The sequence below is a fragment of the Schistocerca cancellata genome, chromosome 4 (genome assembly GCF_023864275.1).
Source record: "Schistocerca cancellata isolate TAMUIC-IGC-003103 chromosome 4, iqSchCanc2.1, whole genome shotgun sequence".
Lineage (NCBI taxonomy): Eukaryota > Metazoa > Arthropoda > Insecta > Orthoptera > Acrididae > Schistocerca > Schistocerca cancellata.
The window spans coordinates 719,159,573-719,169,524 of record NC_064629.1 but is presented as its reverse complement, the minus strand read 5'-3'; positions in this window follow the sequence as shown (position 1 = coordinate 719,169,524).

The window sequence follows — 9,952 nt, the reverse complement described above, 5'->3', positions numbered from 1 at the left end:
TAGTATGAAAATGGTTTGATGAACCCTCTTCCAGGCAAGTGTGATTGCAGAGTAACCATGTAGATGTAGATGCTGCTTTCAATCACACTCCAGATGTGTTTGACTGAGTTCAGATCTGCCAAGTTGTGGGGGCCAGCACTTCAGTTACAACTCACCATTGTTTTCCTCAAACCACTCCATGACACTTCTGGCCTTGTGATGTGGTGTATTATCTTGTTGAAAAATGCCACTTCCATCAGGAAACATGATTGTCATGAAAGGGTGTATGTGATATGCAACCAGTATACAATACTTCTTGGCCCTCATAGTGCCTTGCACAAGCTCCACTAGACCCATGGATACCCATTTGAATTTTCCCCAGAGCATAATGGAGCCGGCACCAGCTTGTCTCCATCCTGTAATACTGGTGTCAACGAGTTGTTCTCTTGGAACATGATGGATTTACACCCTTCCATTGACATGATGAAGAAGGTATTGGAATTCGTCACACAATGCAATGCAATGCACTGCCTCTGCGCCAACATCCATTGCTGATGGTCATGTGCCCATTTCAGTCACAGTTGCCAGTGTCATGGTGTTAACACTGGCACATGCATGGGTCGTCGTTTGTGGAGGCCCATTGTTAAGAGTGTGCAGTGCACTGTGTGTTCACTTGTACTCTGCCCACCATTAAAGTTTGATGTTAGTTGCGCCACAGTTCGCCGCCTGTCCTGTTTTACCAGTCTGCCCAGTCTATGATGTCCAGCATCTGTAATTAGGGGTAGCTGCCCAATCCCACAATGTCTGGACATGGTTTCATCTTGGTTTTGCCATGTGTAGAAGACACTCACCACAGCACTTCTCAAACACCTGACAAATCGTGCATTTTCCAAAATGCTCATGCCAAGCCTCCAGGCCATCACAATCTGCCCTCAGTCAAACTCAGATAGATAGCACACCTTCCTCTACATACGGACAGCATGCTCACTGATACTACATGCACCATGAGCGTGTCTGACTAGCAGTCATTCCTTGCCAGATGACACTGCTATCACCTGGACAAGTTTACATCGATAGCAGGTTTTTTGGTCATAATATTCTAGCTGGTCAGTGTATATGTTGTAGTAAATGATGTAAGCCATATCTAAAGAACAGTTTACAGGTTTCTTGGTCTTGAACTTCTCTTCAGTTATCATCACGTGCTGTATAAACATCATTACTGGTGCTGTGACAGTGACATGAATGTTCCAGTCATGACTGAAGCAAACGAAAGAGAGATGTAAAACAAATTCTATCATTCATGTACTTGAATGACAATTTTAGTGTGCCTCCCAACAGTATGAACTGTGTAAAGTATGTCTCTAATTACAACAGTGAATGAAAACCTTCAGACACTAAAGCTTCCAGATTTTATTTTTATTTTATTTTACACGTCTAGTTCCGCAGGACCAAATTGAGGAGCAAATCTCCAGGGTCGTGGAATGTGTCAGTACATTCAGAGTATCAGTGAAAGTAATGTTAGACGCATATGGTGATCTCCCCTAATGAATTACAATCCAATGGAGCCTGTGAAATTTGGATGTAACCTTTGGTCTCACACAGATATGTCTGGATATATCTGTGAATTTGATGTGTACTAGAGTAAAATGCCCAGTGACAGCAAAGAAAAGTTCAGACTTGTTGGATGTGTACTGCAAAACTTGAAAACTCTTTTCTATGATAATAATATAGTTGTGATCTGCAAGTACTTTTTATCTGTAGAACTACATATAAGAGCTCATGGGGTTTGTACACTTAACAGTCAAATTTCATAGCAAGGAAATGCCCATTTCAAATGTCACCGAACTGAAATAGTCAAAATGAACCTTATAGGTGACAGTGTAGTGGGTGCTGATGGGATCACTCATGGAAAAATTCCTGTGGTAGTTGGTGTTAGAGCTGCACCTTTTTTACATTGAAGTCAGTTGATGGGTATACCTGCTTGAAGGAAGTACCACTAACTAAGGGCTCATCTTTAGAGGATGTCATGTTTCTAAGTAGAGAAGGAATTAGCATATTTCATCAAAATATAAGAGGTATTAGAGATAAAGTTAGTGAACTGCTTATAAATGCTGACTCTGAAATTATTGGTATATCGGGGCACCACTTAAATAATTTGAGAATTCACAGGCTTCCTTTACCAGGATACAGATTAGTTGGCTGTTTTTCAAGGAATTCCTTGCGAGGTGGGGGAGTGGCAATGTATGTAAAAAACAGTATTCCATTTGAGTCCATGGCACTGCACTGAACAGATATCTGAATGTTGTGCAGGGGCAGTTGAATTTTGTGAAACTAAACTTCTAATTGTTGTTGTTTATAGATCCCCTAACTCTAACTTCAGAGCATTTCTGCTCAAGCTAGAGAGGCTTCTTGATTCATTTTATAGGAAGTACCAGAAATTAGTTATATGTGGTGACTTCAATATAAATTTATTATATGATGGTCCAAGAAAAAGGATGTTGGTAGATCTCTTATATTCATATGATGTTTTTTTCCGACTAGGGTGCAGGGGAACAGTAGCACAGCCGTAGACAATATTTTTATTCATTCTTCATCACTAGATGGGCATTCTGTTAGTAAAAGGGTGAATGACCTTTCAGACCATGATGCACAAATTTTAACACTAAAAGGCTTTTGTACTCAAATAAATGTCATGTACAATTACAAACTATATAGGAAAGTTAATCCAACAGCAATGGAGAGTTTTTTAAACCTAGTCAAAAAACAAAAGTGGCAGGATGTTTATAGTGCCGATAACATAAATGACAAATATAACGCTTTCCTTAGTACATTTCTCATGCTCTCTGAGAGTTGCTTTCCATTAGAACATTCTAAACGGGGTACTAGCAGTAAAAGGCAGCCTGTGTGGCTGACTAGTGGGATAAGGATACATGTAGAACAAAGCGGAATCATATCAAAATGTTAGAAGTAGTCATAATCAAGCTACAGTAGCCCATTACAAACAGTAGTGTAAGGTGTTTAAAATGTTATTAGGAAGGCAAAGAGTATGTGGTATGCAAATAGAATAGCTAATTCACAGGATAAAATTAAAACCATATTGTCAGTTGTGAAGGAAGTGTCTGGTCAGCAGCACAAGGTTGATGATATAAAGTCAGTTTGTAGTAAAAATATTTCTGTTACTGATAAATTGGATATATGTACAGTATTTAACAATCATTTTCTGAGCATTGCTGGTGAATTAAATCAAAATTTAGTTTCTACAGGGAATCGTATAACACTCTTGGCAAATGCCTTTCTGAAATTGATCTCTGAAATACTCCTGTGATACAGACAATGGGGAGATTGAGTCAATAATTAAATCACTGAAGACTAAGGACTGTCATGGATATGATGGAGCTCCTAGAATAATATTAAAGTACTGTGCTGCACATGGTAGCCCCATATTTAGTCATACTTGTAATTTTTCTTTTAGGATTGGTCAGTTTCCTGAACGATTTAAGTACTTAGTAGTAAGGCCACTTTATAAAAAGGGACAAAGGGATAATGTAGACAATTTTAGACCTATTTCTAAGCCATCAGTGTTTGCTGATGTCATTGAAAAGCCTGTGTATATAAGGATAATTGATCACTTTATATCACATAATTTGCTATAAAATGTACAGTTCAGCTTTAGAAGTCATTTAACAACTGAAAATGCTATATTCTCTTTTCACTGTGAGGTTTTGAATGATAAGCATATTTTTTGATTTAACAAAGGCATTTGATTGTGTTGGCCACAAAATATTGCTCCAGAAGTTGGACCATTACAGAATATGGGGAGTAGTTCACAATTGGTTCACCTCTTACTTTAGCAACAGACAACAAAAGGTGATTATTTGCAGTGTTGAGAATGGCTGTGATGTGGAGTCTGTGTGGGGTACAGTCAAGTGTGGGGTGCCCCAGGGATCAATGTTGGGGCCTCTCATGTTTATTATTTATATAAATGATATGCCCTCCTGTATTACAGGTGCCTCCAAAATATTACTGTTTGCTGATGACACTAGCTTGGTAGTAAAGGATGTTGTGTGCAGCACTGGTTTGGTTTCAATTAGTGCTGTTCATGACACAAGTTCTTGGCTCGTAGAAAATAAACTAACTCTAAATAACAGTAAGACTCAGTTTTTACAGTATCTAACACACAATTCAACAAAAACTATTTTAATTTCACAGAATGGGCATATGATCAGTGAAAGTGAACAGTTCAGATTTCTAGGTGTTCAGATAGGCAGTAAACCGTCGTTAAAAGCCCACATTCAGGATCTTATTCAAAGACTTAATGCTGTGAATTTTACTATCTGAAGTGAGTGATGATTCGACACACAAATTAGTGTACTGCTGCATCCATTTTCAATAAGCTACCACAAGAATTAAAAAATCTTAGCAGTACTCCACATGCTTTCAAATCAAAAATGAAGAGTTTCCTCATGGGTCACTCCTTCTATTCTGTTGAGGAGTGCGTTGAAAAATTAAGCTGTTTCCTGTTGTATTGTTGATTGTGTTTACTTAAACTTATGGCTTGACTTTTTTCAGTTTCATAAACATTTTATTTTATCTGTTATTAGTTTTAAGTTGTAATTTCATGTACTGATATGTTCCAGACCTTGGAGATTTGCTTCTCAATCTGGTCCTACAGAACTTGACATGTAAATAAAAAAAAAATAAAGAAATGCAAACAAAAGGGTGGTACAAAAATGTATGTAACTGTCCCAGTTGTGGTTAGATGTTACATTTCACTCATGAGTGGAGTCAACAAAGACAATATGCTCAGATCTATTTGTGGTAGAGATTGTAAAGCAAAAATTTGTGACGTTGGCTGTTTTTCGATGCTGTCAGTACACCATTTTCAAAGTCTTATGTAATATATTCACAAGTCAATGGTCAAGATTGTCTGCTTGAGTACCAGCAAATGGTTACTCAGGGAGTACAAACATCTCCCAGCTCTTTTCAAAATAAAAGAAAAAAGAAGGAATTTTAATCTTCAAACTCAAACCTAAAGCCTAGGAACTCATATGAGAGATTTTGGGAAAAAATGCAATTAATAGTGTAGAATCATGACATCATTCAATGTGTACTCTATGTAAGGCTTTTTTGTCAGAGAGAGAAAAAAACTGTATATTAGTATCTCTACTCATGAAGGATTGTTTGTCAATGATGGTTCCATTGTGAGCTGACGGGACTCTCAAACCCTCTTTTGAAGCGAGAAAATGAAAAAACTGTAATTCATCTTGTTTTCTTTATATTAAAGCTATTTTCTACCCATTGCAATGACATACAGAATTAAGAATAGTTATAGTCAAACGAGGAAAATTCAGACTGTAAGGGTTTAATCTGTCAACAGAAACTACATATTGGTTTTGGAACAAATTGTTGCCCAGTACACAAACATTGGAGGATCCACCAAGCATATAGGGTTCCGCCCGTAGGGTCAGGATTTTAGTGCTTCTGGAAGCTGAGCAAGTGAGATGGTGATGCTGTAGGTGCAGAAGCCAAAATTGGGACTGGAATGGTTGGCTGTCATGGCACCACTTAAGCAGTGTTGTCTGGAAACATATTTATTGCTTGTGATTTTACAGTATGAATTGGCTTCTCTGGTGTGGCAGAGGGCATGCTGAATCACACACTTGAGAGCATAAAGGAATGTGAACACAGCACTTTGTGGTCTGCAGCCATGGTGTAGGTCAAAACCCAATAGCAATGTTGTGGAGATACTGGAACAGGAGTCTGTAGGCACACAGCTACCATTACTCACCTGCAGCTAGTGTGGCTCGCCCCATCAGTCTCTAAGATGAATGTGCACTTAAGAGGGTGCCAACTGGATATCATGGATGGCAGGTGTTATGGAAGAGGAAGCCAGAAACCAAATCAGCAAAACAAAATACACCCAGGGGGGCAGTACCATGTACAGCCAGTGAGGCGGTATTCAGGAGCCCTGCCCAGTAGTCTTTTTGTCACTTGGTATGACACTTCACCAGAGGATGGCCTGGGCTCATCCACATATTCAAGCAGTCGCAGAGGTGAACAAACAGCAGTGGAAGCTTGTGCAGGGGCTAAGTTTCATTACAACCAGCTGGCCACAGTCTTCGAGGTGAAGTCTTCACTTGGGCAGCAGGCAGTACATCATGATTCGCCAACTAAGTTATCCTGTCAACTAACAAGGGTGGCATTCCACCAGAATCAGAGATGCAGATGGCATCATCAGACACTGAGACTGAGGTTTCTGAAATGGGGGTATTTAAGATGGACATATCTTGGCTGGCAGTGCTGTTATTTTCCCTCATTATCCAGAGGTGTCAGCAGATTTGTCCCCACCACGCTCTCTCAGATATTATCAGTTCCCCTTGCCTATGCACTTTCTGTCAGTTCAAGAAAACCATGGAGTGACTGAGATCAGATGTTACATGTTATGACTCCATATTGCAGGGCTTACAGAATGACATATTGGGTGCTGTCATACTGCGCCATTTACACTACTTGATTACAGATTGGCTCAATGTGAAAATGTATTATGAGTGGTGCTCTGCCTTCTGCAAAATTGTCACTCTTTGTGTGTCCTAGCTACTGATTATGACACACAGTACGAACCAGACCTGGTTTCTGCCATCTGCGCCAAATAACAATTTTAAAAATTTATATGCACACACAGGAATAGGATTTGCTGCGTGACAATGTCATGACTTTTGCAAAATGAGCCATGATCACATCATATCCTATCTGTTTTTGCTCTGCTTGAAGGACAGTAAAGTGGTAGTCATTGCTTTTAACTATCCCAAATCTACTGATCAGTCATGAGGTAGCCTTCATACTTATCTAATCTCATGCCCTGCAACTACCTTATTTGGGGCATGTTGATGGACAGGAGGTTGAAGAGAGGAGCAATCAGGCATGCATAAGCATTAATTTGATAGCCAATTGTGTTTTTTATTTTCAGTGTCTCAGTACTGTAAATTTTTAATTGCTTTTGATGTGCATGTGGATGTCAGGGGCACTACTCATAAAACCTATTTCTTAGCCCTCATTTGGCAATGGCAAAACCCTGTGCCAATTGTTTATATAATTTGTAGTTTATTGTCAACTAATGTTTACAATTTTTATGACATTTCAAACCTTCTGCACTTCTGATGCCAATTCTTACCATCATTATACACTTACTGTTGTGTTAAGGCAGCATCAGATATTCACCTCAAAATGAGATTTTCACTCTGCAGCGGAGTGTGCGCTGATATGAAACTTCCTGGCAGATTAAAACTGTGTGCCCGACCGAGACTCGAACTCGGGACCTTTGCCTTTCGCGGGCAAGTGCTCTACCAACTGAGCTACCGAAGCACGACTCACACCCGGGCTGTGGCTAAGCCATGTCTCCGCAATATCCTTACTTTCAGGAGTGCTAGTTCTGCAAGGTTCGCAGGAGAGCTTCTGTAAAGTTTGGAAGGTAGGAGACGAGATACTGGCAGAAGTAAAGCTGTGAGTACCGGGCGTGAGTCGTGCTTCGGTAGCTCAGTTGGTAGAGCACTTGCCCGCGAAAGGCAAAGGTCCCGAGTTCGAGTCACTGTCAGCCACACAGTTTTAATCTGCCAGGAAGTTTCATTCACCTCAAAATCTTTTTTTCATGAGGAAGTATCATGTAGTACAATTTGAATAAGTTTTATGGAGTGGCTGTATTCTGCAGCAGCTATACAAAGTTAATGTTCCTCTATAACAAACAGTCTGCCTTTTTCCAATTAAAAAGTTTATAACACACTGATAAAACATCATTTACCTGTGATTGTCACCATCTATATCCTTCTCATAGCCTGACTGTTTATTAAATAAAATAGTAAGGTATTAAAATTTTTCATACTTCTTAACATTATTCCCTTCAGTATTCAGAACATGAGCTCTCATAATTAGTTAGTCTATATTCTCAAAACTGTTTTTGGAAACCCCACTTACATTACTCATATTTTTTCAACTTTAATAAGTGATATCTTCAGCACCAGCCACCATCATTACCTAGTCATGTCATAGACAGAAGCTTCTGCAGCCTGGCATGCACGTTGTGGCATTCAACTTAGAGGTAAATGTTTCAAATCCTGGTGGTGGAATAAATTTTTGTAAATAGTATTTGGCTGACAAGGGACAGGGAGAGAGCAGTGTGCCTTTCATAATCACTAGACTATGCATAAATGTTGTGGGTATCCACAGACATCTCCATAGAGGCTCATGATGTGAGGGCACTAATGTAGTTGATAGTAATTGATCCACTGGATAGCAACATTCAGCTCAGTAGTTCTATTGCCGCTGTTTGAGAGAAATTAGGCTGTTATGATAAAAATGTACAGTTAAGACACATGATTCGCAAGCTGATGAAATGGTGTCAAGTAGAAAGACTTGCACCAAGCTAAAAGCACCGTGAATACACTCCTGGAAATGGAAAAAAGAACACATTGATACCGGTGTGTCAGACCCACCATACTTGCTCCGGACACTGCGAGAGGGCTGTACAAGCAATGATCACACGCACGGCACAGCGGACACACCAGGAACCGCGGTGTTGGCCGTCGAATGGCGCTAGCTGCGCAGCATTTGTGCACCGCCGCCGTCAGTGTCAGCCAGTTTGCCGTGGCATACGGAGCTCCATCGCAGTCTTTAACACTGGTAGCATGCCACGACAGCGTGGACGTGAACCGTATGTGCAGTTGACGGACTTTGAGCGAGGGCGTATAGTGGGCATGCGGGAGGCCGGGTGGACGTACCGCCGAATTGCTCAACACGTGGGGCGTGAGGTCTCTACAGTACATCGATGTTGGCGCCAGTGGTCGGCGGAAGGTGCACGTGCCCGTCGACCTGGGACCGGACCGCAGCAACGCACGGATGCATGCCAAGACCGTAGGATCCTACGCAGTGCCGTAGGGGACCGCACCGCCACTTCCCAGCAAATTAGGGACACTGTTGCTCCTGGGGTATCGGCGAGGACCATTCGCAACCGTCTCCATGAAGCTGGGCTACGGTCCCGCACACCATTAGGCTGTCTTCCGCTCACGCCCCAACATCGTGCAGCCCGCCTCCAGTGGTGTCGCGACAGGCGTGTATGGAGGGACGAATGGAGACGTGTCGTCTTCAGCGATGAGAGTCGCTTCTGCCTTGGTGTCAATGATGGTTGTATGCATGTTTGGCGCCGTGCAGGTGAGCGCCACAATCAGGACTGCATACGACCGAGGCACACAGGGCCAACACCCGTCAATCTCCTACACTGGCCGTACACCACTGGTGATCGTCGAGGGGACACTGAATAGTGCACGGTACATCCAAACCGTCATCGAACCCATCGTTCTACCATTCCTAGACCGGCAAGGGAACTTGCTGTTCCAACAGGACAATGCACGTCCGCATGTATCCCGTGCCACCCAACGTGCTCTAGAAGGTGTAAGTCAACTACCCTGGCCAGCAAGATCTCCGGATCTGTCCCCCATTGAGCATGTTTGGGACTGGATGAAGCGTCGTCTCACACGGTCTGCACGTCCAGCACGAACGCTGGTCCAACTGAGGCGCCAGGTGGAAATGGCATGGCAAGCCGTTCCACAGGACTACATCCAGCATCTCTACGATCGTCTCTATGGGAGAATAGCAGCCTGCATTGCTGCAAAAGGTGGATATACACTGTACTAGTGCCGACATTGTGCATGCTCTGTTGCCTGTGTCTATGTGCCTGTGGTTCTGTCAGTGTGATCATGTGATGTATCTGACCCCAGGAATGTGTCAATAAAGTTTCCCCTTCCTGGGACAATGAATTCACGGTGTTCTTATTTCAATTTCCAAGAGTGTATAAAGGGTATTCATTTTAACTTTTGCAAAAAATGTCTGTAGAAATACACCTTCTTTGGGGTAATCGTTCATATGAACTTTTTTGCAGACTAAGGGGTGGAGTGACACAAACTAATTATATTAACTTCATCTA